The sequence below is a fragment of the Gossypium hirsutum genome, chromosome A07, assembly GCF_007990345.1.
Source record: "Gossypium hirsutum isolate 1008001.06 chromosome A07, Gossypium_hirsutum_v2.1, whole genome shotgun sequence".
In the NCBI taxonomy this organism is placed as follows: Eukaryota; Viridiplantae; Streptophyta; class Magnoliopsida; order Malvales; family Malvaceae; genus Gossypium; species Gossypium hirsutum.
In genome coordinates, this window is record NC_053430.1 from 14,165,948 (window position 1) to 14,171,462 (window position 5,515).

At 38.7% G+C, this 5,515-nt stretch overlaps 1 non-coding gene across 1 annotated transcript; it reads left to right on the forward strand.

Annotated features, from left to right (window-relative positions):
• Positions 1–2,693: 2,693 nt before the first annotated feature.
• LOC121204198 (small nucleolar RNA R71) lies at positions 2,694–2,800 on the forward strand. Its single transcript, XR_005899127.1, has one exon. It is a non-coding gene; the product is annotated as a small nucleolar RNA R71 (small nucleolar RNA).
• The last annotated feature ends 2,715 nt before the right edge of the window (positions 2,801–5,515 follow it).

A 5,515-nucleotide genomic window follows, 5' to 3' on the forward strand; every position in this document is an offset into this window, starting at 1 on the left:
AGAGGAGAATGGATGTCAAAAATGAAGTTGGAGGTGGCGCATAGGCTTGGCAAGGAGGCCGTGTGAACTTGCAGCGACTAGGGTTAGGGTTTTTGAATGGGGAAGAAAGTGAATAATGCAGGGTATTTATAGATTTTGGGCCACATGGCCAGGGCACATGCCCGTGTTCCCTAATTTTGCCCGTGTGTTTCGCGTTTTTCCTATTTCAGCGAGTCTGAAAATTTGTTCCACGCCCGTGTACCTCGGGCGTGTGGGTTCACACGTCTGTGTCGTATGACCGTGTCTAGCTTCGTTCGCTTCTCCCACGCCTGTGTGGGAAATCCCCACGCCCATGTCAATCTAACAGGTTCGACTACCGGTGTGAGACACGGGCGTGTCGCACGCCAGTGCTAGTTTCTCAGTTTCAACCACGAGTCTTCCACACGGGTGTATCGCACGCCCGTGTTGTTTTGGCAGGCTCAACCACAGCCATGTCGCACGGCCGTGACGTTTTATCGTAGCCCGTGTTTGGGGAAATCCTTGCCCTATTTTCACACGGCCATAAGCATGCCCGTGTGCTTGGCCGTGTCTATGGAAAACCTGTATTTGAGAGCTCCACTAGTAAGTTAGATGTTGAAGACTAAATTTTTAAAGAAGTTAATACAGTTAGTGCTCGAGTTGCCTCCCGAGAAGCGCTTATTTATAGTCTAAGCTTGACTTACCTTTCCGTTGAATAATCATGGTGGTTTGAGGAGTTTATACTCCTCATTCCTGTCATCAATCTCATCAAAATAAGGTTTTAAACGGGTGTTGTTTACCTTAAAAGTGTCAAACTTGGGGTGTCTTACCTCAACCGTACCGAATGGGAAGATACTAAGTACCGTAACTGGGATTTCTTCATTCGGTGTGGTAGTGAAAATGTGGGGATCTACGGCATCTAATAAGACTCTATCTCCAATCTTATGTTGATTTGGAAAGGTGTTGAGCTCGTTCTGTCGTAGATTCGGTTTGTCAGGTGTTCTTGGTTTATGCGTCCGCCATTCATCGAGTTCCTCAATTTGAAATCTTCGATCTTCATGAACAGGTCCTCTACTATTGCTTGAGAATGACTCGTGTGCTTCCTTCAAACTCATTTCTTGTAGAATAGGTTGTACCATATTGTAAGTTTTAGGAGAATGGGTTAAACGATCACCTTCAATTCCCGATGTGTTGCCAGAATTGCGAGCTTGAAGGGTGATTGTTTCGTCTACCACACGGAGTGTGAGTTCACCTGTGCCAACATCAATAATCATTTTAGCGGTTGCTAAAAAGGGTCTTCCCAGAATTAAAGGAGTGTTGCTATCCTCCTCTATGTCTAAAACGATGAAGTCAACGGGAAATATAAATTTATCAATTTTTACTAGCACATCTTCAATAATACCCCTAGGAAATCTTATAGTTTTATTTGCTAGTTGAATGCTCATCCTAGTCTATTTGGGTTTCCCGAGACCTAGTTGCTTAAACATTTTATAAGGCATGACGTTGATACTAGCCCCTAAATTAGCTAATGCATTATTAACATCTAAACTACCAATTAAGCAAGGAACCGTAAAACTCCTTGGATCTTTTAGTTTGTTCAGTAGCTTATTTTTCAAAATAGCTGAGCACACTACATTTAGCTTCATATGCGACGCCTTGTCCAACTTCCGCTTATTTGCTAAAATCTCTTTTAAGAATTTCATTACGTTTGGCATCTGCGATAGGGCTTTAATAAACGGTAAGTTAATATGTAATTTTTTATGAGTTTAAGGGATTTACCAAATTGTTCATCTGAGCAGTCTTTCCTTGTCGCGTTAAGGTATGGCACACGAGGTTTATATTCGACATTCACCGTTTTTTTTTTATTGTTATCTACCTCACCTTGATCTTTGTTTACCATAATTTCTTACCTCAGTTCTGGTTCAGGCTCAACAACTCCTTCTTCATCTTGAATATTAATTGCGTTGTGCTGTTCCCTTGGGTTGGGTTCAGTATTACTTGGCAAGCTATCTTGTGGTCGTTCGGAAATTAGTTTGGAAAGCTAGCCTATCTGAGTTTCAAGCCCTTAGATCAACGCTTGTTGATTTTTAAGTGCTGTCTCGGTGTTCTGGAAATGAGTTTCTGACACCGAAATAAACTTTGAGAGCATCTCTTCAAGGTTCGACTTCTTTTCCTGTTGGTAGGGTGGTTGTTGGTAGCCTGGAGGTGGTTGTGATCTTTTATTTCCTTGACTGCTCCATGAGAAATTGGGGTGGTTCCTTCAACCTGTATTGTAAGTTTTACTATATGGATTGTTTTGAGGTCGAGGATTATTACCCATGTAGTTTAATTGCTCGTTATCCATGTTGTGGCCATAAGGTTGGTATTCTGAATGGCTTGTTCCACCTTCACTTACTTAGCACTGCATTACTGGGTGAACCTGCGAAGAACTAAGAAAACCATCAATCTTTTTATTTAAGAGTTCTACCTGATTAGAGAGCATGGTGACCGAATCAACGTTATCAACGCTGGCTGTTTTCATTGGCTTTGTCCTCATGACTTGCCACTAGTAGTTATTCAGTGACATCTCCTCTATAAACTCATAGGCATCTTCAGGTGTTTTATTATTGATGGTTCTGCTAGTAGCTGCGTCAACCATTTGTTGAGTCGAAGGATTTAGGCCATTATGGAACGTTTGAACCTGTAGCCAAAGCGGTAACCCATGGTGAGGGCACCTTCTCAAAAGGTCCTTGTATCTCTCCCATGCATCGTAGAGTGTTTCTAAATCCATCTGCACAAAAGAAGAGATATCATTACGTAATTTAGCCGTTTTAGCCGGTGGAAAATATTTTAGTAAAAATTTTTCGGTCATTTGTTCCCATGTAGTAATTGACCCTCGTGGTAACGAGTTTAACTACTGTTTAGCTTTGTTCCTCGATGAAAAAGGGAATAACCGAAGAGGAATGGCATTATCAGAGACACCATTAATTTTAAATGTATCGCATAGTTCTAAGAAGTTGGCTAAATGAGCATTGGGATCCTCATCCTGCAAACCATCAAACTGAACAAATTATTGTATCATTTGAATAGTGTTTGTAATGGCCTAAATTCAAGGTTATCGGAACAATGGTTTCGTAATCATAGATCCGATTTAAAGAGAAATTTATTTCAATGTTTTTGCATGAAAATTGACATGATAGGAAAATCGTATGAAAATATTGATAGAAAAATTTTATCGATTTAGTGATTAGATAGAAAAAGAAATTATTGACGAAATTGGATAAAAACAAGGTATCGAGACCTCTATCTTGTAAAACCGAGTCAAAAATAATTTTATAAATATTTATGAAATGTTATTAATGTGGTATTAAAATTTCGTTAGGAAATTTTAATGTTTGGGTAGTCAATTAAATGAAAAGGACTAAATTGTAATAGGTGTAAAAGGCTAGAATGATTAAATAGCTTAAAAGTCTAATGAGAAAGGATTTAAAAGGCAATTAGACCCAAAAGTTATTTGGGCTGGACGGCAAGGGTATGAAATCAGCAGAAAAATTGATAAATTAAGGGTAAAATTGGAATATTGCAAAATTAATTAAATAAAACTAGGACTAAATAGGAAATATCTAGATTTCTCTTCATTTCTCTTCAATTCCAGCAGCTAAAAATGCCATAGGAGGGTTCTCTAAGCTGGTATTTCATAATTTTTGCACCAAGTGAGTTAATCCTTGTAACACCCCGAACCCAAGGCCGTCGCCGGAGTCGAACACGAGGTGTTAACAGACTTCAAACCACTAAAAAAAAAATTTCCCAGACAAGCTGCCAATCTGCGTACTAGTCGCTTTAAAAATCATATCTTGAGTTCTGAAACTCGAAATCCAGTTCCGTAAATTTTCCCTGAAACTAGACTCATATACCCATCCACATATTGTTTTCTAGAATTTTTGGTTGGGCCAATTAGTACAGTTTATTAGTCAAAGTCTCCCATGTTACAGGGATCGACTACACTGACCTTTGCGCATTACGACTTGGATATCTCCCTGTACAGAGATTCATTACTGATGTCGTTTGTTTCTATAGATACTAGACTTGAAGGGGAATCTATGCACATATGGCATGACTTCTAATTATCTCTGGTTAATTTATAATGAATTTCCAAAATCGGCACAGAGAATCCAGAAATTGCTCTGGCCCTGTTTCACATGAGTTTAATTATCTCCTAACATACAGCTCATATGGTCGTTTCGTTTCTTCTATATGAAAATAGACTCATCGAGATTCGATTACATAATTTATGCATTAATTAATTCCACTCCTACTATTTTTAGTGATTTTTCAATCTCACGTCACTGCTGCTGCCAGCATCTATTACTAAAGCAACTATGCCTATTTCGTGATTTCTCCTTGATCTAACTAGTAATTCATCATACATATCACAAATTATGATCATGACTAGCCATGCCAAGGGCTAATCATTGTCAAACATCTCCCTACTACACTATTGCCATACCATGAATTTTGACACCAAAAATAATCAACCATGACATATGGCATAAAAATCGAATTTCCAAGACTTACGACCTAACATTATAGAACCAAATCCAACCGAACATTTATGCCATTTTCGCATGGCTAAAAGTTTACATACCAAATTTCAACAAAACATATTAGCCTATACATGCCGAAATGTTCTCCTAGACCGACTAAAAAGAAGATACCAAAAGTTGCTAGCCGGTGTGATGACTTCGATGACGGCCCGATCACGCAAAAAGAGACGAGTCCAAGAAACCTAAAATAGGTGACAAGGAAACACCGAGTGAGTATATAACTCAGTAAGTCATAAGCAATGCACCACCATCCATTAATAACATTATCACAAGAGGAAACAAAATGGAACGAGGCTAGTTACTCCATCCATACCGAACCATACCATAGTTCCTTAGACCTATCGGTTCAATCTCATACCAAGTCATGCATTCACATTCCATATACTAATCAATAGGATATTTGAGGCATTTTCATACATCATTGTATTTTCGTTACAATCATACAACTAAACGACCTTTCACCTATTCCGCGATAAATCTTATGTACGTGACTTCAATTATAATTGTCACATAGGTTCAAACTTACCAAGCTCAACTCCAAATATAAACATAGCGCCTATTAGCCATGAACTCAAGGTACTTACCCGATCCGCTGTCCGTGATCAACTCAATAACGTCGCACACTTAGTGTCCATAGTGATTCAAAAGTATATATTAAGTCCGCACACTCAGTGCTATATAATCAACTCGCACTAGTGCTATATAATCAAACTCGCACACTTAGTGCTGTACAATTTAAACCCGCACACTTAGTGCCAATCTCATGATCATAAATGTTTATACCCGCACACTTAGTGCCGAGATCAACAACTCAATACATCTCACCTCTTTTCTTTTCATTCAACACTTTCATCACCACATGCATACATGTATATATATATTTATCATTCCATTCAGCATCATTACATAGACGTTATGACCATTTAAATTAATAC